Source organism: Chaetodon auriga, chromosome 13 (assembly GCF_051107435.1).
Source record: "Chaetodon auriga isolate fChaAug3 chromosome 13, fChaAug3.hap1, whole genome shotgun sequence".
Lineage (NCBI taxonomy): Eukaryota > Metazoa > Chordata > Actinopteri > Chaetodontiformes > Chaetodontidae > Chaetodon > Chaetodon auriga.
Window position 1 is genome coordinate 25,490,658 of NC_135086.1, and position 27,565 is coordinate 25,518,222.

A 27,565-nucleotide genomic window follows, 5' to 3' on the forward strand; every position below is an offset into this window, starting at 1 on the left:
ATGCATGTGTTTTTTGATGTGGTTACTGCTTCCTGTCCCTCTGTCTGTCTGTTTCTCAGGTATTTTCTCTGTAGTGGACAATAACATTAGCAGGAACATCGCCTCCTCTGTCTGAATTTGACGCTATGGTAGCAGATGTAAAATAGCTTGTCTTTTTGTTCTCCATAGTTGCCATGGCAATGACAGCGTTGCGATGCAGCAAACTCTCAGCAAAGATAGAGAGAGCCAGACATGAAGGCAGGGCATGGAAACACAGTGGATGACAAAAAGAAAGGAAAAAGAAGAAGAGAAGACTCAAACTGAGCATCAAAATGTTTGATTTAATGTCATGTTGATGTTGAGGTCTGTTTACACACTAAGTATCTACAGTTTCATTACATGATCACTACACACATTGAAAATATTTCTTTAATGAGGTAATGAGAGCAGGAAGACCACAGAATATTTTTGTCCAACACCAGAATCATCGCTGATTATGAAATTAAAGGAACAGTTAGACATTTTGGGAAATGTGCTTTTTCACTTAATGAACTGAACTGAAATTTCCCCTCGCGGGACAAATAAAGGAATATTGATTGATTGATTGATTGATTAGCATCAAGCCTGGGAATAGGGGGTAACGGTCATCCTTTGTCAGAAGGTATCAAAATCTACCTGCCAGCACTACTAAAGCAAATCACTGAGTTTCAGAGCAATGCTTCCTAAGCACAGTATGTTTTGCCATGGCACAGGTACAGAGATTTGTTTAATATGATTATATTATACTGTATTATATCAATATAAAGTGAAATGATACCATATAGAGTAATTCTCAATCAGATGTTCTCCAGATTTACAGATAAAAATTCAACTTAAAATAAGCAACAAATACAATTAAATATGTGAGTTGTTAAATGTATTTTTCTTCCCAAAAAAGTTTGCTTATATTGGTATACAATGATAAACAAACAACACCAAACAAACAAAGGTTGCAGGCATTTTAATTGGACATGTAAGCTTGCTGTTGATGTGGAGAGGGACAGCACAACTCGCGGGTCTCGCTCCACTATTTTCATGTATACAAGAGATGAGAGAGCTAGACATCACATATATGGTCTTGGGATTATGCAATACCACAATGGATGGATATTAATCTTCCAAGCAACCATAACCTGTCTCTTAAGCTGTTTGCTGAGTAGTGTTGAATCTGGTTTCAGTTTTGTTTGTAGGCTCAGATTCTGTTCTGTCAGACTGTGTTGAGGTCTGAGTGTCATGGTTTGGGGGTTTAGTTTAGTTATTTCCTTTTTTATATGTTGACAGTGTATCTCCTCATTTGAAGTGTTTTGTTATACTACCTGCCTCTGTCTCTGTCGATTAATTTCACTTGTCCCTTGTTAGTCTTCCATCTCTTGTGTATTTAGTCTGTGTTTTCCCAATTTCCGTTGCCAGGTTGTATGTTTGTTCCCATGTCCTGCATTTTTTTTCTGCCTGTGCCATACGGTTATTATTTTGGTAATTTGTAATTCTTCATTGTTTACCTAAAATGTTTCTTTTTGTTCTTCAACCTGCCACCTGAGTGTTGTGCATTTGGGTTTCTTTGAAATGCCAAACATAAGAGTAGTAGTAGTAGTATCTTTTTGTTTGAGCTCCATTTACTGCATGAAATTTTTCAATCACTGCTGTAACTGTCCCTATTATTCTGACTACTGAGCTCCTGAGAAACTCCCATGTTGTGTTACTTTGACAATCTGCAAGCAGGTCTTCATGACATTACCTCCATAATAACTGCATATTAAACATTTTGTTAATACAGTGATTTTTATATATTATAAATGTTCCCAGTGTGGTGAAATGTTATTAAAATTCACAAACCATAAAGTTATTTAAAACCATTAGTAGTGGCTAATTTAACCTGGAGCTTCTAGCCACAAGCAGAGATGAGGGGCAGTAGAGATCTGATAAGCTAGCTTCTTTCTAACTCCACAGTAGTCTTTTCAGGCTACAAGTCTAAAAAATTTCCAGAGAAGTGAACTCTGACATACTTTGACATGTACAATCAGTGGGAATTTCCCAGATACAGTCTCATTAAACTTATATCCTGCGAATATCCAGTCTCTCTCTCATTCTTTTCCAATGAAACCCAAGCAATAAGCAAACTCAATTTCAAGTTCATTGTTCAGCTTTGACCATGTGAATGTGAGAAGATGCATGCATTGTGTTTTGACATGGAGAAGACATCATCCTACCATATGTAGTATAATATTATATTACAGTACCATACCTTATGATGACTCTGCTCAGTAATTACTTGTTACCCACATTGGAACCATAACATCACATCCTTTTTAGGGGTCTGAATGAGGGGCAGTTTTATCACCATAAACAATATTGGAATCAATATGATAAAAGTATTGAGTTGCCCCACCCTTACAGGTGCGACAAGACCATGGATATGCAGGGCCTTTACACATCAACAATTAAAATATTAAAGTATTATATGTAACCCTTATAAAACAGGACAATTTTTAGGGCCCGAGCTCTAAGGGACAGTTGACCCTGGCACTAGGAATCTATTGCATTTCAGTCAGGATCACGTTAAAGAAAACTTTTATCCATTTGCTGTACGTGATGTTTGGCTGTATGGCTCTGCATATGTGGAAAGCCGAAGACAGAGAGAACATACCTCCCTGCCCTTCCATTTGCTTACATGGAAAGAAAAGAGGCAGGGATAACAGCAGCAAAGACCCCCACATAGGCAGTGGTATGTCCAGACATTTTTGACTCGGGTGGCTTATTGGGGCACTGACACACAGGGGTGGAAAGAAACACTACATATGCAAACATACAGACACACCAGAATAGAATTAATTTACATTTTCTGTCTCCACAACTCATAATTACTTTAATTAATGACATTATAGGATCTTACATTCCTGTGTTTTTGATTTTAATGCTAAATAGACCTAAATGGGATATAAAGTTTTCAACAATTGTGCATTACACATATCACAATAAGATCAACATGAGGTTGTGCAAAACCACAAGCTGTAAATGCAGTAACAGACAGAAATATTAATTAGAAAACAGGTGGCTCACACCTTTAAATTCAGATTCATTTTAAATTGGTTTTAACCTTAAGACATGTTGTCAGAGATACTGAGCTGAAGGTAGAGGACCAAAATGCAGAAACGGGACACAGAAAAATAGAATGAACAAAAGATAACCACAGCAAACCTGGAAAACACAGCAGCCAGCTTTATTTATTCTAATGTACCACACTCCTCATCCTTATTCTGAATTTATGTCAAAATTCATATGGAAATATGGCATTGAAATTGAACACTTAATAGTCTCTTCACAGAATCTTCTTTTAATTGGACCATCATTTAATAACTTTTGAATTCCTATTACCAAACTACCTGCCATTAGGCAAAAAAATCTACCTTAGATGCCTATCTGATGGTGCTAAATTTAAGGATGTAATTTCATGCCATGTCATAATGTAACAGATGACTCCCATGCTAACTTTAGTCCCTCCCAAATTAATCATGTGGTTGATAGCGCTACAGTTTCATACTTGACTCTTGAAAGAATAATAATAATAAAACAGAGGAGGTTAGCTCCATGGTATACCCCCCAAACCTGTAAATTAAAGCAAACTTTGTGAAGTTTTGTATGGAGGCATACAGGTCCTAGAGAGATGGGAGATTGCAGCCAATCACCTTCTCTCAAGACCGAATGACACGCTGCAGTCTGCCCTTGTCCTTGGCAGTGGCAGCAGCATACCAGATGGTGATGGAGGAGGTGAGGATGGACTCAATGATGGCTGTGTAGAAGTGCACCATCATTGTCTTTGGCAGGCTGAATTTCTTCAGCTGCCGTAGGAAGTACATCCTCTGCTGTGCTTTCTTGATGAGGGAGCTGATGTTCGGCTCCCACTTGAGGTCCTGGGAGATGATAGTTCCCAGGAAGCGGAAAGACTCCACAGTGTCAATAGTGGAGTCACAGAGGGTGATGGGGGCAGGTGAGGCTGAGTTCTTCCTGTTGTCCACAACCATCTCCACTGTCTTTAGAGCGTTGAGCTCCAGGTTGTTCTGGTTGCACCAGGTCACCAGATGGTCAACCTCCCACCTGTCGGCGGACTCGTCGCCATCAGAGATGAGTCCGATGAGGGTGGTGTTGTCCGCAAACTTCAGGAGCTTGACGGACTTGTGACTGGAGGTGCATCTGTTTGTATACAGGAAGAAAAGCAGAGGAGAAAGAACACAGCCCTGGGGGGATCTGGTGCTGATGGTCTTTGCATCGGAGACATGTTTCCTCAGCTTCACGCACTGTTTCCTGTCAGACAGGAAGTCTGTAATGCACCTGCAGGTGGAGTCAGGCACGCTCAGCTGGGAGAGCTTCTCCTGAAGCAGAGTTGGGATGATGGTATTAAAAGCAGAGCTGAAATCCACAAGGGTCCTAGCGTTCCTGCAGAGTCCAGGTGCTGGAGGTTGAAGTGGAGGGCCGAGTTGACTGCATCGTTGGCACGGTGGGATGGTGGCAACACTGTCGCCTCACAGCAAGAAGGTCCCGGGTTCGAATCTCGCTGCGGGCACTGGGTATGTCCTCCACCATGCCTTCGGTGCCTGCTGCTCGAGGAGGGCCTTTCTGTGTGGAGTTTGCATGTTCTCCCCGTGTTCACCTGGGGTATCCTCCATAAAAATATACCCCCACTAAAAACATGCAAGAAGATCACCACCTGACCAATGGTGACGGCGAAGATGGGTCCCCCGGCGCCGGTCTGGCTGCCCACCGCTCAGGGACGACCAGGATGGGTGAAATGCGAAGGACAAATTTCACCTCGTGTGCAGTGTTCCGCATGTGCATGTGTGTGACAAACAAAGGGGAATGTCTCCCCCCGATTCTTCTTCTTCTTCTTCTTCTTCTTCTTCTTCTTCTACTTATCATCTACAGACCTGTTGGCTCTGTAGGCAAACTGGAGGGGGTCCAGGAGAGGGTCGGTGATGTCCTTGAGGTGTGAGAGCACAAGGCGCTCAAAGGACTTCATGACCACAGAGGTCAGGGTGATGGGTCTGAAGTCGTTAAGTCCTGTGGTCCTTGGCTTCTTGGGAACAGGGATGGTGGTTGAAGACTTGAAGCAGGCTGGCACATGACATGTCTCCAGTGAGGTGTTAAAAATGTCTGTGAACACTGGACAGCTGATCAGCGCAGTGCTTCAAGGCGGATGGGGAGACAGAATCCGGTCCAGCTGCTTTCTGGGGGTTCTGTCTCCTGAAGAGTTTGTTGATGTCCCTCTCATGGATGGGTCAGCAGTCAGCACTGAGGTGGGTGGGTGGCGGGGTGGGGGGGCTTTAAGGTGGGCATTGGTGGAGGTGACTGGAGCTGGAGCTGTTGGGAGGTGTCGTGGGAGATGGTTGCTGGACTGTCCCTTTGTCTTTCAAAGTGGCAGTAGAACTCATTCAGGTCATTGGCTAGGCGTCGATCGTTGATGGAGTGGGGGGCTTTAGGCTTGTAGTTGGTGATCTGCCTGAGCCCTTTCCAGACAGACACAGCATCGTTAGCTGAGAACTGGTATTGGAGCTTCTCAGAGTACAGTCGTTTAGCCTCTTTCACCGCCTTGCTAAACTTGTACTTAGCCTCTTTGAACCTGTCTTTATCCCCACTCCTGAAGGCCTCTTCCTGTGCCAACCTTAGCTGTCTGAGTTGGGCTGTGAACAAGGGTTTGATCAAATAGTCAATCAAATAGTCACAGGCAGGCAAGATCCAGGAAGTGCATAACTCATATTTCTGAGTCTCTTTAAGTGTTTGGTGCACCACACACCAAGCAGTCACAGCGAACAAAGATCCAGGAAGTGCAGGTCAAGATTCGTGGTTGGAGACAAAAGGCTGTTTACCATGGAACAGGAGAACAGACGTGGTTTAAGGCAGGCAGGTTTGGCAATGAGAGGTCAGTCCAATTGTAATTGCATGGAAGCAAAGAACAGTCCGGCACTGAGTGAGTGTGGGAGAGCAGCTTAAATACTATTGGTAATGGGTCTCAAGTGTGTGATCAGGTGAGTGGGCAGGTGGGCATGGCTGGTAGAGGAGTGATAGTGGAAAAGTACTGACTGAGAATGTGAACAGATGAAGGAAAATGGCAACAGGTAAGAGACTCAATATACTGTGACACCCGATGCTGTGCGTCAGTGTGTCAATGCTCGTAATGACCATTGTAAGGCTTATGTTGTAAAAGTGTTTTGAGTGGTCATCAGAACAGAAAGCACTGTATAAATAAAGTCCATTTACCATTTATAGTAATAAATTGCTGGAATAAAAGTGCTAAAATAATAGCAATGAATAAATATCCTTGACATAAAAACAACAGCACTTATTAATACCTAATAAAAAGTCATTTGTTCATTAGGATGACAGCATGTGATGTTCCAGGAGGTTATACTTTCCACTAGACTGGTCTGAAACACCCTAAGGACTTCTTTAGTTTGTAACAGGAAGGAGGAAAAAGGAAATGACAACACAGCCTTTTCCACCTGAGCTGGACATGAAGGGGGAGGGATATGATAAATCAGAGTCACCTGCGAGCTCAAGGAGGAGGGAAATCAGACAAAGGAGTTTTGAAGATGGCCTGTTTGGATACAGTGGAAAAGATCTCTGTCCGAGTTGGGTGAAGAACGGCAAGCAGATAAGTCCCTTTTTTCATGAAACTCTCCTGGCTTCTCCTAACGTCAGACCTCAAACTACGCTGTTTTTTCTCTCCCCTCAAACATACATCCCTCAGGACTGAATTACACTCACCCCCCCAAACACAAATACCTCTTGAACTGAACTGGACTGAAGACACCCAAACTATACACACTCACACACAATCCACCCACCCACTGTTTTCTTCATTAATAGATGGGAACTGTTATTATTTATTTAACGAACTTTTGATTTTGTGATTGCTCTCAGGATATTTCCTTTGAATTTGGTTTCTGTTTTATGAATGAACTTTTATGAAATTGAGAGATATTTGAGTTGATTATGGAGCTGATATGTTTCGATTAATGTTTTATTGAAAATAAGAACGCTTACTAACTGCATCACTTGGTTGAGTTTTTATTGTGTGATTTTGGAGCGAAGAAGCCAGCTGCTGGGTTATTTCTTAAACTTCTGGTAGTATTTATTTTAAAATATTGGCAGGTTGATTTCTTTGAGTATTCTCCTGTCTGGCGCCCAACATTATTTCATATTTTGAGGAACTTCTACGATGCAAGTCTAATTTCCTCAAAAGATACAATCTTTGCATTGCCCTCTAAAAATATCTCAGACCGTGTAACAGGGGGAACTGTTCAGAAATTGTCAAAGCTGTTCAAAAAACTTCTTTGCACACATAGTTTCTTGTTGGGATATGATGTTAATATAGGTGATTTTCCAGCAAAACATATATTGTGTGTAAAAACAGCCTTTTCTACCAATAATTAGCTTGTATGTTTCTCCTTGCATTCGAAAGTTTCAGGCAATTTGTCTGGCTCCTTCCAAACTGTGTCAAAATGGTCAAGACTCAGAGACATAGCTGAATGATATTTATTGGCAGAAATCACAACACATTGTTACCATCAGGATGGGGGTACAAGGTAATTTTGTAATACCATGCGCACACATCCTTCTATCTTTTCTTTCAAACAAATCTTGGTGATATGAGGTGTATGTCACTGGCATTGTACTTAATTCTTCATTGTTGGTGAAGTTATGGACGACTTTGTTGTTAAATGTCTGTCTTTTAATGTCTTGTCTGCTGTAGTTGTACTTGTCTGTCAGTTGCCACAGACAAAGATAATTTCTGAAAAGACAATTAACAAAACTATCATGGTCCTGCTGATAACTGTGTTGCATTCTGAGCTTAACAAGATATTTAGGGCTTCGAATGGTAACATTAATTGCAATAAACAGCAGGATACATATATGTACTGACACTCCGCACAGGCAAACACGGCAGAGAGCCTTTCACAGTACAGCTGCTTGCTCAGCTACAACACAGGTCCCCACACAGGCTCCACTAGATTAGACTTTCCACTGCTGACAGGAAGAGTCTGACAGTAGCTGGCCATGAGTGGTTCGCTCTGACTACCAGCTCAATATCACTGTCAATGCTATGCTGCGCTGTCGTCAGTTAGTCACCAACATGTCCCCACAACAGTGTCGCTACATAGCTATGATATAAACATTTTTTTCGAAATTAAATTCAGCCCGAAGTTAGAAAGGTTTCTTGTTTTAGATTGGAATATCTGACACACAGACACAAAGAATCATTCAGCACATAACAGTTTTCGATACCAATACCAGTAAAAAGCTTGCACCACCTGCAGGCAAACAACTGAAGCTTTTCTGGATACTCAATTGCAATGACATCCACAAAGATGACCGTAACTTTGTGTAGCAGAACTGGTCTGTAGCTGACCCTCTTCTAACCTCTTTGCATTGCTCAGGAGAAGTGTAGTGATAAAACAGTCAGACTTTTAAGAGTTATTGACCATCTGGAAGGTTCACCGAAAGGTGTGAACCCAGGCAGAGACAGGATGTCTGGTTGAGAGACCTCTTATCACACTCTTTCAGGGCAACAAGAGTCACTGACAACACTTTTACTTCTAATTTACATCTGGTCAAGACGTTCCCGTGGAGGTGCTAACTCTTTCTTGATAGCCCATGGGAGTTGAGGACAATAAAACTGCCTGGATGGACGAATGCCATGCCTCAAAGGAATCTTCAAACCAGATAATGCTGATGGGTTGTAAATTGAACATTCCTGAAGCAAACTGTTCTGTATGTCTGTGTGTCTTTTGCTTAACCTACCAAATTAACCAAATCTCAATGTTTGATTTAACTGTAGAGGTAATTACATTGCTAAGCTCGTGATCAGTACAATAACAATGCTTTCCTGGTTTTTCTAACTTACAGAATGACGAAACTGTGAATTAAACTATTTCAAAGGTTTTCTCTGAGTTTCTACCATGTAACCATACCGCCATCTAGAGGTTCATAGCAATTAGGTTGAATGCGCTTAGCGGATACATTTATTAATAAGTAACCGTAATAGCGATAATCATTTCGGCAAATATAGTCTGCCCTTCTTTATTCCTTCATCATGTTAAAGTAGTTATACCCTTAATCATCATGTTTGTTAGGATTAGTATTAGAAAATGTCACCATGTTCATTGTTTAATGTTGTCGTTATTCATAAGAATTGCCTAACGCATGTAGCGAACGCGCATGTTGTTGTTGAAGTGCCATTGAAAATTGATCATTTAAAATATATTCAATTGACCATAGTGAGAAGCAGATGAGTCCCTCGTATGAATCATTAATTAATTCTCGCTCTGTGGGATGAAATCATGTTGCGCGTCTGCGAACCATCCTACATGCGTGACGTCCTATCGATTAGACACGCCCTGGAGCGATGATAAAGTTAGCCGCGCACCACGGACGCCAGTCTTGCTTGGTTTTTGTTTCTTCTTTCTTCTAGTCTCGTCTTCAATTTTTCTTTAATCTAATTTTTGTGTTAAGTTCTTTGTCTTTAGTTTTCAAGTATTTTTCCGCTCCGTCGTTTTCTCAGTCTTTTTGCTGCTGCTCACAACTACACAGAGCGGCCTGATTTAATTCTGCAGAAAACGCACTTTTCTAATCTTCGTGAAACTTTCATTTTTGCTCGCCACGCCAAGCCGCATAATTTCTATTTTTGCTGTTAAAGTCTAGTCACGTAATAATAATTTTGAAGACATTTTCGACCGGCCATCGAAGAGTTTCTCAATCTTATTATTAGTAATCAAAAGCCTTGCCAAACGGCCAACAACTAACGGACCGCACAGAAGACCTGTAGCCTGCTGCTGACCCGCTGGTCCGGGTTAAAGAACCATCAGAAGCCGTTCCTCGTCTGTAACCAACACCAAAGACCCTCAGCTCCCGAGACATCCCTGTCCAGCACCAGCTCTCATCAGCGGTTCGCTTGATTCGTCCTGCAGACTGCTGTACGGGCCAGAGTGACAGACAACGGCGCGGAGCCTCTTCGTGTTAGTTCGGAGCAGACCTCTACAGGAACGTCGCTGACGAAGTAGGCATACCTAAGCGGTTTTGAATAAGAGTTGGTCTGTGAGGTTGAGATATCGTTAATTTGTCTAAATTCCCTAGATCGCTCATTCAACAAATTAACTTCATATTCGCGTCCCCATTTCCCTTTAAAACCTACTTCTCACTATCGCCAAACTCATTTTACCATTCTCTTGCCATAAGTTCCTCTGTGCAGTGTTTGTGTTAATTTACCTCATCCATATAATCTATCGTATTATTCATGATTCATATTCATCTCATTATTCTGTTTAATAAATAATCTTTTGCATACAAGTCATTGTCCGACGGTGTCCTTTTGAGCTGGATATAAGCAATCCCTGTACTGAGAGTTCACGCCTTAGATTATCAGACTGATCTACTGTTGATTCATTCGTTCACTACATCAGCTTTAACAGATATAATATACAAAATCCTTCATAGCTGACGAAGGTTGGTGCCCCTGGTAATATTAACGAATGTAACATTAATTTAGAGGTAATTCCCCTACATTTGTAACATCTGTCTAGGGACTAACTACGTTCATTAAGTCTGCGGCATTTAAAGCAATATGTAGTAATGTGCCCTCTTCATGTTAAATAAACCATAAGGCATAAAAATAAATAAAACAGACCAGAATGTTCCATTCAAATCAAAGAAATTGCACCTGAATTGCAATGAAAACACACGCACGCACGCACGCACGCACGCACGCTGAACCTTGAATTTTGTGTGTTTGGTCATTTGTCATCCTCCCTACTTTCTGTAGTAACAGCATATACTGTATATATATATAGTTATGGATGAAAGTATTGGTACCCCTCTGGAAGTGTTGGTTTTTTTTGGTTTTGGAGAAAACATCATGCCTTCCATAGAAATCAATTGAACTGTAATGTTAGTCAACTGGAGCCTATTGTCCTTTAGAAATGGACTGATATTTGTCAGTAATGCTACCAGAGCACCCTTTTGCAGTTATGACCTGCTACAAATGTGATGCATAGCCAGACACCAGCTTCTGACAGCGTTCCTGAGGAGTCTTAGCCCATTCCTCATGAGCAATGGCCTCCAGTTCATTAATATTTGTGGGTGTGCGTTTTGCAACTGCCTTCTTCAAATCCCACCAGAGATTTTCTATGGGGTTCAAGTCAGGCTTCTTTCTTCTTCTGAAACCAAGCCTTGGTGGACTTTGAGGTATGGATCATTGTCCTGTTGGAAGGTCCAATGACGCCCGAGCTTCAGCTTCCTCACAGACGGCATGACGTTTTTTCCTAAGATTTCCTAATACTTTACTGAATCCATCATGCCCTCCAGATGCTGCAGGTTTCCAGTGCCAGAGGCAGCAAAGCAGCCCCAGAACATCACTGAGCTACTGCCACGCTTCACTGTAGGCAGGGTGCTCTTTTCAGCATATGCTTCATTCTTCTTCCTCCAGACATACCGCTGTTCCATAGGCCCGAAAAGTTCCAGTTTTGCTTCATCGCTCCACAGAGTAGAATTCCAAAACTTCTGTGGCTTATTTATATGGCTTTGAGCATATTGGAGCCGACTTTTCTTGTGCTTTTGGGTCAGTAGTGGGGTACGTCTAGGAGTCCTGGCATGGAGCCCTTCAGTGTTTAGTATGTGCCTTATTGTGCTAACTGAAACCTCAGTGCCTGCTGCCACCAAGCCTTGCTGCAGGTGTTTTGCAGTCACTCAAGGGTTTTTGACCACTTGCCTCCTCAGGAATCTGGTGTCAGCCACTGAAAGGTTCCTCTTTCTGCCACGTCCAGGTAGTGTAGCCACTGTTCCTTTAACTTTGAACATGCGAACTATGGTTCCAACTCTATCTCTAGGAACATTCAGAGCTTTTGCTATCTTTTTGTATCCTTTTCCTTGTTTGTGCAAGGCAATGATCTCTTCTCTGAACTTTTTGGACAATTCTTTTGACTTAGTTCTAACATGCAGTCAAACGACATTCTAAACAAACGCCTAGCCAGTCCACGTATTTATGTGTTTTATCTCAAGCACATCTGAACTAATGAAGTCCTTGATTTATTTGCACTAAGTGTGCTTGAAACAGGGGGTTGGGTAATTTTGATTAGTTGCATTGGGGGAGCTTGAGACAGGGGGATGAATAATTTTGAGACTACGGTAGTGAAAAAAAAGAGCATTTAGTGTTGAATTTGGATAAAAACCATGGTAATAGTAGTTTTATTAAACTATTTCAACTGTTCTTGTCTACTTCATTTATTGCAAACAGCTGAAAAATTGTACATTTTGCCAATAAGCCTAACATGCAATGGGGGTTGAATAATATTGATTGCAACGTACATTTACACATATATACATATACATATGTATACACATGTACATGTATACATGTATACGTACAGTGGAAAAAAATAAGTATTGAACGCATCAACATTTTTGTCAATAAACATATTTCTAATGGGGCTATTGAAATGAATTTTTCAGCAGATGTCAGCAACAACCCAAGTAATCCACAAATACAAAGAAATCAAAACAAATAAGTCCATGCATTAAGTTATGTGAAATAAAGTGGAATGACACAGGCAAAAAGTATGAGCATGCAAACTGAAAATCATTTAATACTTGGCAGAAAAGCATTTGTTGCTCAGGTGTGACTTTGGCCCATTCATCCACACAAACTCTTTTCAAATCTTGAAGGTTCTGAGGGCCTCTTCTTTGAACTCTGATCTTCAGTTATTTCCATAGATTTTCAATCTGATTTAAGTCTGGCAGATTGAGTAAACTACTAAAGAAGTGAAAAACACACCCTGCGGTCGTGCATCTGAAAGTCGTAGATGCATCTGAGAATAAAACATATTTTACATGCTCAGTATTAATAGTGCAAGGAAGAAGATGTGTGAGGTTAAAGTACAAAACATCAGCAAATGGACAGAGAAAACAAATTCACGAGGAAGAAAAAAATGTGAATTCTCTAACTGAAGGCATCAGCTAGAGAATTAATGACAGAGAGGTGAGTCATTCTCCACATACTATCTCTGTCCTCACCTTTTCGCTGCTGGTGCTGCAGAGCAGTTTTGTGGTTTTTTTGAGCAAAAACACAATGCAGCAACCTGGCAATGCTCACCTCACCGCACCCTGCTTTCTAATTCAGCGCTGATGTGCCTATACAGACCAGTGTTCAATTATTAATTTTTTGTTGGTCCAGTTCATATAATGGAATTACCAGTGAGCCATGATTGGTTTATTAACTCATTAGCTTTACATTCTCATTGTTTTGGGTCCCACAGACCCCATGGCAGTGTAGGGGTATCAGGTCACTAAACCCATGGGACTCTGTAAACAGTCAAAATGGTCAGTAAGTCTTTAAAGTTGGGATGTTTTAAGACTCCATTTCTCCTGAAGGAACGGGGGAGGGTGAAGAGGGTCAGTTACAGGGCAATTCTGCTACATATCCCCCACTCGATTTGATGATCACTGTCCAGGGAACTTCGGATTTATGTGTCAGTTTTAATGTGTCAGTTTTAATGTGTCTTATGGATCTACATATTGGTATAGTGGCTTTCGATGAGACTATATAAGGTGAAAAGGGACTAACTGTCATACACAAGTCCAACAATTGCAGGGGCTCCAAGTGCACTGTACTCAAGGTCATCCTCGACAGGTTTAAGTTCAATTGAGGTCCGTTTCCTACCTTGGATTTTCTTGCCAAGTAGGGTTGTCATTCTTTGGTTACATTTGATGACTTTACATGGTAAGCTTTGGGTACGCTTGAAATAAAAGAATGCTACTTCAAAAGTTAACAGATAACCTAGAATCAAGGAGAGAGCAAGTATGGTGTCATGTTGATCATGTGTAAATTATAGGCTGACTAGGTGTCTTGCTCTGAGAGGCTATTATAGGTAGGTTGATGATGAAAGCCAATTCTCTGTCTTCTGGGCTGACATAAATTGGTACAGCATTGCTTAGGGTGTAGGCTAAATGGTCCTGGAGATGTGTGACTATATCCCTAGTGGCAGTAGCCAGAACATTCTATACTAGAGAGAGGGATCAGAGATGGGGAAATCCTACCGACAGCTAAACTGTTCACTGAGGATCCAATGTGACGCAGCATATCCAACATTAATGTATTAACTAACTGTATGTGAGCATAGTCAACTTGCAAAGACAAATTTACAGATTGAAGTTTACCTGTCCCTTGACTGTAGCCAAACCAACTGCGTTAACTGATGAGGGTCCAATGCTGAAAAGAGTGCCGACTGCAGCAGCAGCTGGTAACAGGCTACGAATAAATCATTTGGACCTCTTATTATGTCCACTTAATTTGACTGACTGATAGTGAACTGCTGTAACTGCTGTAAACTGCTGTAATGTGTGGTTGTATCTGCTGTTGGTTGATCTGTGTCGCACCATTTAATTGGGATCTCTGAAGTCGTTATGGCATGTTAGAATTGTTGGTGGTGATTCAGGTAGAGATGTCTAATTTAGATTTCTTCTCTATTATTGGTTCCTCCAAATTTGGTAATTCATTGAGTAATTAATGTCCCCTAACTATGTGAGTGTTATGTATTTAACACCTAACTGAGATCTTGACGTCCCTGTTTAATTCCATGGGGGTTTTGTTTGGTTTTATCTGGTTGTGGTGTACGCACTTTAAGATAGGCTCTCTCTGACCTTTTGTTATCTGGATCTGGTACACCACCAGAGAGAGCTTTACTGTGATCATGTAAGGACCTGCCCAGTAAGGAAGGCGCTTGTGAGTGAGCCTTCCAGGGCCTTGATTGGTTACTGGCTGGGGGTAAAGATGTAGTAACACACTTTGTTCCCCACTTGGAGCTTGTCATATGACGCTTTCTGGTCATAATAGGCTTTGCGTCCTTTCACGCTTTCGCTCAAGTTTTTTTGGGCGAAGGAGAATGTAGCCTTCAAATGTTCATTCAAGTCAGCCATATACTGATGCATAATGTAGGCTGTTGCAATGTTGGCCTCACCTGGTTGATAAAGCAGGTGCATTGGCAGAGTCATCTGCCAGCCCGTTATCATCTCAAAAGGAGAGAAGCCTGTGGTGGAGTGTGGCGTTGCTCTAATGGCCATCAGAATCAAAGGCAATTTCACATCCCAGTCTTTGTGTTTGACCGGTTTGCGGTTTGACATTATGAAGCCATTACGCTTCCATAATGGCAGATGGCAAGAGATGGGCAGAGGCTTGTGAACCTGTGCCCAGAGTATCGTCAGTTGCACCAAAGCAAGATTTGTCAAGGTGGTGCTGATGGGACCGTAGGGTTGGACATCAAGAGAGCAGGCTTGTAGCTTCAAGTCCCTGGCTGATCAATGTGCTATAGCCTGCAGTGTGTGGAAAAGTGCTACTGACATTAAGGTGATGTCAGCCGCTGTGTGAAGGAGTGCTTCATGCACCAGTTCATCCTCAAGTGTTGTTGACAGATAAAAATTTTGTGCAAATCCTTTTCCGATCAAGTGAGACAAGAATTGGTAAAAGGGTGGTTCACCTTGGAGGACCAAACGGTTTTTGGTGGTAAGGTCCTCTTTTGATTCGAGTTGAACCACCAAGACTGCGCTCGGGGGCGTCAGCTCTTCGTCGTCTGACACTGTAATTTGATCCCGAGTGGATCGACAAGTTTGGACAGAGAACGCATAGAGTTTTTGCAGTTCACCACCAGAAGTCTCTTCAAGCTCCAAGACTTCTGCTTTAAGAAAAGATCATGTTGTTCCTTCTAGAGGCTGGTTCTGTGTTTATTTTCTTCCCGCAGGTGTGTAACCTTGTGTTTGTAGGCTCTCAACCTATCTTCTGCCTGTTCTAACAGTTTGTATGAATGCCAGAGCTGGGCAAACATCGCTACTGTCATGCTTCTAAGTGCTGTAGACCTTTTTTTAGACTTTAGACTAGACTTTAGACTGCTTCTTAATTGATCCCAATCTGGGAAATTGTTTTGTTGCAGTAGCAATGAACAAAAAACATACATACGTAGACAAAAATATATATAAACCACCAGGGAACTTATCTGCACTATTGCAATATACTATATTGCAATAGTGCAGATAAGTATACTATATTGCAATAGTGCAGATAAGTTCCCTGGTGGATTAGCTGTTTCCTATTGTAAAGTGTGATGGCTCGTGGCAGGAATGATTTCCTGAAGCGGTCCTTGTGACAGCGGAGCTGAAGCAGTCTATTGGAGAAGGAGCTCCGCTGTCTGTCCACGAGGTGGTGAAGAAGGTGTTCAGGGTTATCCATAATGGATAACAGTCTGTCCAGTGTCCTCCTCTCCATTACCTCCTCAACAGTGTCCAGTTTGCAGCCAATAACAGAGCCAGCCTTCCTGATCAATTCGTTCAGTCTCTTGGTGTTGCTGGCTCCGATGCTGCTCCCCCAGCGCACTGCAGCAAAGAAGAGTGCACTGGCAACAACAGACTGGTAAAAGATCTCCAACATTTGCTGCATATGTTGAATGATCTGAGTCTCCTCAGGAAATATAGTCTGCTCATCCCCTTGTAAACAGTGTTATTGTTAGTTTTCAAGTTCAGTCTGTTGTCAAGGTGCACTCCGAGGACTCCTATTTGTAATCCTCAACCACTGCAACATTCTCCCCCAGAATGCACAGTGGTTGTCTGGTCGTCCTGTTCCTTCTGAAATCAACAACCATCTTCTTGGTCTTAGCCACGTTAAGCAGCAGGTGATTTTTACCAGACCATTCCACAAAATCTTCCACCACTGCTCTGTATTCCTCCTCTTGTCCATCCTTTATACACCCCACCACCGCTGAGTAGTCCAAAAACTTCTGTAGGTGGCACGATGAAGCGTTGTACTGAAAGTCTGAGGTGTACAAGGTGAAGAGAAAAGGAGACAGAACAGTCCCCTGTGGTGATCCTGTACTACTTTCCACAGTCTCAGGCGTAATGTTGCCCAGTCGGACAAACTGTGGTCTGTCTGTCAGATAGTCAGTAATCCAGGAGATTGTGGGCGCATTGACTCCCATCACTCGCAGCTTCTCTCCCAGGAGCAGTGGATGAAAGATATTAAATGCACTGGAGAAATCAAAGAAAGTGATCCTCACAGTTCTGCTGCTACAATGAGTGAGCACGCTGCAGCAGGTGTATGATGGCGTCGTCCACACCCAGATGGGGTTGGTAGGCAAACTGTAGAGGGTCCAGTGATGATTTCACCTGCGGTCGGAGGTGGGCCAGGACCAGTCTCTCCACCAGCACCTTCATCATGAGCGATCTCTGCTCTGCCTCAGCTTCTCCCTCAGCTTGTGTTGAACACTCTTCAGTTCTTTTTTGGCCCCTGACCTGAAAGCTTATTTCTTCTTGTTCAGGAGACTTTTCAGTTCACTGGTGATCCAGGGCTTGTTGTTGGGAAAGCAGCATATAGTCCAGTTTGGCAGTATGGTCTGTTCACAGAATTTGATGTACTCTGTGATAGGCTGTTGATGTCCTCCCCATGTGGCTAACACAACACATTCCAGTCTGTTGTCTCAAAGCAGTTCTGCAGTGACTCATTAGTAGGGCTGGGCGATAAAATGATAACGATATGTCTCGCGATAGACACGTAATCAATATCAATAAAAAATGCGTTCGATAGAACGTTCAATAATTTTTTTACTTCGTCGGAAGAAACCAGAAGTTGCGAAGCAAGGTTGGTTGCATGAACAAAGGCACTCACTCTCAGGCAACCGAGCAACGTAGGGAGGAATCACTGATCAGTGGGAGTGACACGCTAACAGCCAATCATTTAAAAGTATCAGTTTGGTTGCGCCATCGCATTGTCTCGTGTTTGATTCTTCGCGAGGAGCAAGATGACAAATAGAAAGCAAAGAAATTGTCGATAAAAAGGGGAAAGTCGGCTCGTCAGTATGGCAGTTTTTTGGATTTTGTAAGTTGGACCATAGTCAGACCAATGTGGTCTGTAAAGTATGCAAGACCGTCGTCCCCACCAAGACCATTTAATACCACAAACTGGTTTTATCACCTTAGCCACGCTCACCCTTCGGAGCGCAGTGTATTCGCCAAAGTCCAAAAACATCCGTACCGCAGCACCACCGCACAAGCAGCAAACCACCATGCAGAGGTGCTCTGCTTCAGTGCCTTATGACAAATCATCTAAAAGGCACAAAGACATAACGGAGGCAGTGGCATATCATATAGATAAAGACATGCTTCCGCTGAGCACTGTGGAGAAGTGGAGAAGCCGGCTTATAAAAATCTCTTACATGTTTCTTTTCTTTTTTCTTTTTTTTTTTTTTAGCACACTTGCGATAAATATAATATAATTGAATAGTTCACGTATGTTTAGAGTAAGAGTTACTAAAGTTATTCATATGTCTAGGCTGGTTTTATCCTTCAAGCAGTGTTACTGTCTATCATGTTTGTTTTTTGGCCTTGCAATCGGCTGGCGACCGGTTTAGGGAGTACCCCGCCTCCCGCCCATTGCCAGCTGGGATAGGCTCCAGCCCCCCGCAACCCCAAAAGGGATACGCTGGTATAGAAGATGAATGAATGAATGAATGAATGAATGAATGTTTGTTTTTTGTATGTTACAGATGTCAAGTCTACCTCAGTTTCTGCTTTGTTTACAAAACGCTGCACATATTTGAAAACATTTTATTCACCAGAAGGTGAATCAGCTTTTGAACTTCCTGGCACTAAACCTGCAGAAAAAAAGTTCTCAGGTTTCCCTCTGTTTACATTTTTACACTTTTATTTACATTTATTATTTGAGTGTTTTCCATGGTCGTGTTGACATTTCCTTTCCTTTCTGCCTTGATAGCTGAGGGGATTATAATCAGAGGAAGGTTAAATTTAAAATAAAAATGTTTAAATTTAATGTATTTTTCTCCTGGTCCTTATTTTAAATAGGTCATAAAAAATATCAATAATTATCGATATCGACCGATATAAAACACTTATATCGTGATACAGTTTTCAGCCATATCGCCCAGCCCTACTCTTTAGCCTCCTGAGTCCACCTCCTCACTGTTCTCGTGGACGCAGGCTGCCTCTGGACGATAGGGACATCCTGAGGTGTTAACAACACCAGGCTATGATCAGCTATGCCAAGGGTGGGAGGGCCAGTGGCAATGTATGAATCCTTTGCATTAGCATAGAGTAAGTCCAGTGTGGGATTGTCTCTGGTGGGACAGTTCATAAAAGGGCAGCAGGCACTGAAGGCATGGTGGACAACATGCCCCCAGTGCCCACAGCGCCCCAGGCGGGAATCGAACCTGGGACCTTCTAGCTGTGAGGTGACAGTGTTACCACTGTTCCACCATAGTCAAAGACGTAGGGAGAATAAAATGTCCATGCACACTATGCCACAACCCATGTGATGGACCTGTCATACTGTTTCTAATAGCCCCCCTTTTTAGCCATACAGACTGTTCATATGGGCCTGCTCGTTCTTGTGCTGCTATCAGGGATGCTAAGTTTGTTAGAGGATCACAATCCTCAGCTACCAGCAACAGTCCCATGCAGATGGATGTAGCTACACCTTTTGTGGTCTCATCTGCTAAATTGTTGCCCTTGGCTATTAAGGTATTAGTGTTCTGGTGAGTTGCGCATTTAATTATGGCTAGTGCTTTTGGATAGTGAATAGCTTCTAGTAGAGTGGAAATTGCTTGTCCGTGAGTTACATGCGACATGCTGCAGTCAAAGCCTTGATTTCTGCAATTTGTGCGGAACAAGGTCGGGCAATTTTGGGCAGTTTGTACTTCTGTAAAGGTGTCATCAGGATGCAGTTGTATTATAGCATAACCAGCATGGTTTCCTTCAGCATCCCTAAAACAGGAACCATCTACGAAGTAGGTAAGATGTGCTGGTATGGGCTGATTATATAATTCCTTCTGTGGCTTCAAGAACACATCTGTTTTTTCTATGCAGTCATGTGGTGTCCCGTCTACAGGTGTCATCATCCATGTGGATTAATTGTGGTGCATCGCTGAATGGTGAGCTCGGCGGCTGAGAGGCCGATGATTGTGCAATAACTTTTATAGTGCTTTTATTATGGTGATCTTTTAGCATATGTTTTATCTATTGGTGTATGTATTTGTTGTGTGTAATGTTATGGGATATGTGCAATACTGTTGTGTAATTGAGATGGCATGCCTGGTGATGTATTGTTTGTTGTCATTGTGGCTGTCAAGGCATTTATGGCACAGTTGCTGAGTCCAAGACAAATTTCTGTAACTGGGACAATAAAGTATATTGTATTGTATTATTGTATAGTGATCGATCAATTATTGTATAGTGATCAATGCATGCAGCTGATGGGATGTGTACAAGATGGTTGGATGCCCAATTGTAATGTTAGGATGCTGTTCATAGACTTCAGTTCAGCATTCAACACCATAATACCACAACAACTCATCTGCAAACTTGATAAACTGGGGCTCAGCACCTCCCTCTGTAACTGGCTGCTGGACTTCCTCAGTCAGAGGTCACAAGCAGTATGGGTAGGCAACAACACCTCAAGCAGCATCACACTGATCACAGGGCCCCCCCAAGGCTGTGTGCTCTGTCCCCTGCTCTTCACCCTGCTGACACACGACTGCACAACAACCTACAGCACCAATCACATAGTGAAGTTTGTGGATGACACAACTCTAGTGGGTCTCATCACCAAGGGCAACGAGACCCAGTACAGGAAGGAGGTCAACCTTCTGACCATGTGGTGCAGAAACAACAACCTCCTGCTGAATGTCAGCAAGACCAAGGAGATTGTTGTTGATTTTCAGAGAGGACACACCCAACACCCGCCACTGACCATCAATAGTGCTGCTGTGGAGAGAGTGAGCAGCGCCAAATTCCTGGGGGTGCACATCAGTGAAGACCTCTCCTGGACCACCAACACCACATCGTGAAGAAAGCCCAGCGGCGCCTCTACTTCCTGCTCCACCACCCATCATGAGCACATTCTACTGAGGCACCATTGAGAGCATCCTTTCCAGCTGCATCACTGTGTGGGGTGGGAGCTGCACTGTGTACGACAGGAAAGCCCTGCAGCGCATTGGTGCCCCACTCCCCTCCCTGCAAGACATATACACCACCCGCCTCACCCGCAAAGCGACCACAATTGTCATGACCCAAAGTTCATGACCATAGATGAGGGTAGGAACGTAGATTGACTGGTAAATCGAGAGCTTTGCCTTTCGGCTCAACTCCTTCTTCACCATGACACACCGATACAGCGACCGCATTACTGTTGCCGATGCACCGATCCGCCTGTCAATCTCACGCTCCATCCTTCCCTCACTCGTGAACAAAATCCCAAGATACTTAAACTCCCCGACTTGAGGCAGGAACTCTCCCCCAACATGGAGGGAGCAAGCCACCTTTTTCCGGTCGAGAACCATGGCCTCGGACTTGGAGGTGCTGACTCTCATCCCAGCTGCTTCACACTCGGCTGCGAACCGCCTTAGTGCATGCCGAAGGTCCTGGCTCGATGGAGCCAACAAGACAACATCATCCGCAAAAAGCAGAGACGAAATCTGCCGAAATCTACTTTAATGTTTTACTTGAAATTGTCTTGTCACACCGTGGGATAGTGGGAAACATAATTTTGATTCCTTTGTATGTCTGGTACATGTGAAGAAATTGACAATAAAATCGACTTTGACTTTGATGCTTTTTGGAAGGCAAAGGCTGCTGCTGCCAGCCCTTGATAACAAGGAGGAAGGCCTGTTTCAATGTTGTCTAATTTGGTACTGTAATATGCTAGTGGCTGCTTACCAGTGGGAGTTTCCTGCATCAGTACCGCACATGCATACCCCGCTTTCTCCGCAATGTATAAGTGCATAGGATAGTTAGGATTACCGAGTGCTGATGCCGGTTGCATGTCCTGTTTTAGGGAATCAAAGGCTCTAGATAGCATGTGTCCCACCGTTTGTGGTTTTGGAGCTTTTGACACTGCCTCAATTTGTGAGAGTGCGATAGTTTCTTTGTTACCACAGAGTTGTCTGCCGAAGTATTCAACTTGTGACTGACAAAACTGTAATTTGTCTTTACTTACTTTGTGCCCCCCTTTTTCTAATGCTATCAGGACTGAGACTGAGTCTTGTGTACACTGGGCTTTGGTGGTGCTACAAACTAGTAAGTCATCCATATACTGTATGACAGTGCTTGTCACATCTAGGTGTTGCAGATCATTAGCTAATACTCTATTGAATATGGACAGGCTTTCGACATAGCCTTGCGCGAGACGTGTAGTATACTGTTGTTCTTGGTATGTAAACGCAAACAGATACTATGAGTCTGGGTGTAGTGGCATACTAAAGAATGCTGAGCATAGATCAATGACTGTGTACCAGCAGGCATCATGTGGGATGTTGGAAAGCAGAGTGTGCGGATCTGGGACCACAGGTGTGTCTGCGTCTACAATTGCGTTTATGGCACGTAAATCATGTACCAATCGATAGTCATTAGAATTTTTTTTTTTGTGTGTGGGAAAATTGGCGTGTTACATGGACTCTTGGTTTTAACACACCTGCTGCTACCAAACCCTTGATGATGGGTTGTATACCCGATATCTGAAGTGCTTTTAGTGGATACTGTTTTTTGTATGGCAACACAATGCCCTCTTTTACTTTAATGTGAATTGGCTGTGCTGACCTAAGTAACCCTATATCTGTTTTACTTTGTGACCATAATCCATTTGGTATTTGACTGAGTAGCATGCTATGTTACTCTGAGAGTGGCAACTGAGTTGGGGATCTCTGACTTAATAGTGCTTGAGCTCCTGTTCCTTTATCATATGTTCACAGAGAAATTTTCAGATATTGTCCATTGGAGGAAGACTGTATTTGCGGATTCAGAGTAGACTTTCATGCTGTCACCTGCAATGCTGCTTTCATTATTGGTCCTAGGTGGTGTGATTCTTGTCCTTCAGCTATCATGAGAGTGACGTGTGGAATGGAGTTAGGCACTTGAAACCAGTGGCGCAGTTCTAGTGGTAGAATAACTGTTGCTGCTGTTCCTTGTGGTCTGACATACTGGTCTTGGCATACTACAGAGAATATTTTACCAGTGATCAGTTCTGTCCAGCATTCTTTGTAGCCAATATGCTGTTGAGTCTCATCAAACATCAGGGTACAGTGCAATGGCAGCTGTGGTTCTTGTGCAGAAGGTAACTCGTTCTTTATTCAGGCTTTCCATGCATTCCATTGGTGTGCAAGTTCTGAATCAACTGACCATTGGATCCAGTATACTGCTGGCTGCACATAAGTCTCTGGTTTTTCATAATCTGTCAGTCCTTGCACTGCCATCATCCGGGGGGCGTGTTCTTTTATAAACTCTAGTTTAAGGCCCTTGTGAGTGCAGGTGATGGTGGCTTTCAATGGGCATAGGTTGCCAGGTCCCAGAAGATTGATGGATCTATTTTCTGAATATAACAGAGGTGCTGTTGTCTTGCCAGATATTATCATGTGCACCGGTTGTGTTAGGGGAATCACTTGAGCTGTCCCAGAGAAGCCTGTGGTCTTGATAGATTGTCCTGAGAGAGAAAGAATGGAGCATTCACTGCCGATACAGGAGTATGTGGGTCCTGTTACCACCATAAATAGTGGTGCAGTCACTGCGACGGTGACCTTTCTGGCCACATCCCCAGCACATCATCTCTCCTTCTGGTTCTACATTTAGTTGGGTGTGTGACTGGGCATGCCTTGGCATGTGGGAGGAGAATCCTCTCTTCCTCCTTGACGATGCATACCCCCTTTCTGCCCCGGCCCTCTATTTGGTTGGGGCTGATTCACATGAACATGAATAGGTGGCAGAGGAGCGCATTGAGTTGGGTGTGGAAGTGCGGGTGGTGACAGGGGCATGGGTTCTGATGCACTTGTGGTGGGGCTAGTAGTTGGGGCCCCACTGGTCCTTGGTGCACAGCTGCTGTTGTCATAGGCGTATGAGGTGGTTCCATTGTTACCACTGGAGCTTGTACTTTGTTCTTTTCTTTCTTTTGTTTGGAGTTTATCTCGCTCAATTACAGCTGAGCGAGTTTGTTGGCCAGGTGTTTGTTCACCTCTTCCTCTTTTATCCACTTCTGAGTGTTATGCCTTCTCGATAGAACTGCAGTTTTTGTCATTGCTCAATCAGAGCCTCTACTTCTTCCAATTTTTTCTGCATCCAGCTCAGATCTTGTCTTCCCGGTATTTCATTGGGACCCTGTTTCTGCGACCGTTGCTGTGCTCCCTCTGTTGGCAGGAAGGAGTTGTTGTAGCTTGGCGGAGGATCACTGTTTGACCATCTTCTGCTTGACACTTGGTCCTCCTTTGGATCATACTCCTCTTTTTGCCAAAAGGATAGTGTTTTCGGGCACAGACAGTGTTCTTGTTGTTTGTACTTTTCCAAGTCCCCTGTTGTGGGATCCCTTGTAATTCTCATATAGTCGTCTCTATCTCTTTCTTGTTCTGTCTGTCTGCTCTCGGTTACACCATGTCTTCTGCTGAAACAATCTCCCTCACTGTTGAATATTGATTGGAAGGAGGATAAACTCTCCACTTCTTCTCTGTCCAAAGTTCCTTTCACAGCTGGCTGTGTGTTCCAATTGATCGTGAATTTTCCTACCAATTCACCTCCTGTTTTGACTTCTGCTCCCCGTACTGGACACTGTCTAGCTTTTGCTAGGGGCATGTGGGATGAGTATGGCGGAGGCGGGGCCAATTCTGCTGGGGCAGTGGGCTCGACTTGCTGCTCTGCTGTCTCCTTTTTCTCATCCAATAAGGCAGGCATCTGTTTAACATCTAGCAGGTGTTGTTTGACTGTCTCTCCGAACCAGCTGAGCACTTCTCATTCTCTGGCTCATTTTCCTTCTCTGCTGTTGCTCGTGTCCTTTGCCTTGTAGTGTTTAATGTTAGCTTTCACTTCTCTGCAACATGATGCTTCAAAGGTCCCCTTCTCTGGCCACTGTAATCTGCCTGATGTTTGTTTGTGCAACTTTGTCATGCAATGTTTAATTTGTTTTGCATTGTCAGGGTGCTGTCTTATTCCTAGCTCTACTGGGGTCAATAACCCCTCCCCTTTTACCATTTTAGCTCCCATAAATCCATGTTTAACGCCTCCTTCCTGTCTAGTGATCTCAGGCTCATCCTCTCCTCCTGTTCTTATCAGTACTGATATCTTTCCTGCAGTTATAGCTTGTTTAAGCCTAGGTGTCCTAGTGGGGTTGTACCTCAAGTCCTCAGTCCCGTCTTCGGTGGGGGTCTTTGTAATGTACCCGAATTTACCAGTTTCCCACTCTACTCTTCTGGGAATGACTCGTATTTCTATTTGTGGATCTACTGCCCCCCTATTTCTACCTGCTATGGTCAGGTCTTCAGGAATACCTAAAAAGGACTCAAAGGGAGTGTTACTGAGACAGTTAAACGATTACACAAAATTTCCAATATCGTTGCTAGAGTATGCGGTCTCCCTAAACTTCGTATTACACTCTCCATGGCACTGAAGGAAACTTCTCTTTTGTTTGAGCCAAATTTATATTTCTTGTGATTAGCCAAAGCTTTAAGTTGATTTCTTGTTCAGTCTGCCAGTGTTCTGTGCCTTCTTCGTCATGGTAGGTTCGTTCTAACCAAAAATGTGTTCTGATGCCACGGATTTCAATATCTCCTTTACTTTCAATATGCTCAAGAGTCAATATCTCATCTTCACTATCACTGTCTACTCTCTGTTCTTCCATCCACTGTTTTCTACTTTAATTTTTATTATTTACTTATATTCAACCTTCTATTCTTCTTCTTCTTCTTCTTCTTCTCATTATTATTATCTATTCATTATTTGTCTGTTATTAACTTAGGCTACTATCTTTTCCAATGCAGTAGTCCAATCCTCAATTATTCTCCAGATGATACCACTGGGAAACAATAGACATCCCAGCAGCATTAGAATCCCTAGAACAATATGTCCAATTGTTGATTGATGAGCTATTTGTTACAAGTTCTCAATTTTTCTTTTCTTCTGCTGTTCTCTCTATTGAATAGTTCGGCCTTATGGACTCTGGTGTGTATGTGAGTGTCTCACTCTGCTACTCTATTCGTGTGTGTGTGTGTGCGTGTGTGTGTGTGTATGTGTGTGTGTGTGTGTGTGTGTCTCCCTCTGGTATGTGTGTGTGTGTGTCGCTCGCTCCCACCTTTCCTCCTTTTTTTTTTTGTTTCTTTTCTATTTTCTCTTTGTCACTGTCCTAGTGATATTTGTGCACTTATCTTTACCCTCGCTGTCCCTAAGTGAGATCACCACTCTCCTGGTGGTGGCTGCCTTTCCTAGGTAGAGCGCGCTTTGTCAGACTGTTTACCCATGCAGACCTCCTTTCCTCGGAACGGTATCCATAAACATTGACCTGTCAGACCGTCTACCCGTTCAGACCTCCTTGACTGGAGCGGTATCCATAGATGTTGACCTATTCAACCCAAGACTTACAAGTAAGACAACTGTGCCTGTTTTGACTTGGTACACTATTATTACACAGTACTCCCTATTACACATGATCCTCAATCTCATTTAGCTCAGGTTTCGGTCACCAAATACCCTTTCCCCACGTTAAAAGCTTCATTTGCCTCTTGCTAGGATCTATATCACTTCTTACCTTTTCTGAATACACTCTCTTGTCATCAAAAAAGGTGTTCCTTAAATACACTTCCCTCACATTAAAGAACTTCGGTCAATAGGGTCTGTGCTGCTTCTTACCCTTAGAATATGCTTCTCCTACATTTAAGGGTGTTTTAGATACACTTCCCCAACACTAAAACTTCGACCTATTACTTCTTAACACCAGGGACTTTTTGCTCTGTTCTTTTTAGCTATCCCTTCACACTACCAGCCAAACTAGTCCTCCAGCAAATGCCAATGTTGCTATCCAGCATGCAATACACACATTGAATATAATCTTCTCACATTCATTCATCCTTTCCGCGCCATGATTTTTGATGGGACATTTAGACAGACACAGACATAGAACATATTGTGCTCCCAGCTGTCTCCTGTGATTATTAATTTGGAATGGGTTAGGTTCAGAAAGGGGTGAATCATTTGAGGTTTATCCTTTACCTGGGCGGACCACACCCTTCACTCAGACACCATCAAGTGAATTTGCAGAAAATAAAGGCTCTGCTTATGTTTAGACTTTTGGCCCGAGGGTGTGGTGGCAGGGTGTGGATGCCTCTGGTGGTGGATGCCTCTGGATCCTTTCCCCTCCTGGCTGGCTCGCCAAAAATTAATGTGGTGTATTGGAACCGGAGCCGTAAGCCACATGGACCAAAAATTCAAAAGGCTTAGCTATGTTCAATATTTCAGAAAAATCTTCTTATTGGTGTTCAATAAAATCATCAGCAGGAGACAGGGTTCTGGGTACCAAAGGCTTTTTATGTCCACAAAAAAGGAGAACTGTTCAACATGCACACAAGGTACATCACAAGAGCTCTGATCTAAAATGGCTTATTTTCTCGTTTTTATACAGTTGGGACTGGTTGTCCACATCTTCAGGCCATCCCCTAGGTCAGGGGTCAGCAACCCAAAATGTTGAAAGAGCCATATTGGACCAAAA

The 27,565-nt window shown here is 43.0% G+C and overlaps 1 protein-coding gene across 3 annotated transcripts in view; it reads left to right on the plus strand.

The window, feature by feature from the left end:
* Positions 1 to 27,565, plus strand: part of pde1a (phosphodiesterase 1A, calmodulin-dependent) — an 82,135-nt gene that overhangs the window by 1,429 nt on the left and 53,141 nt on the right. The gene's annotated exons all lie outside the window — the stretch shown is intronic.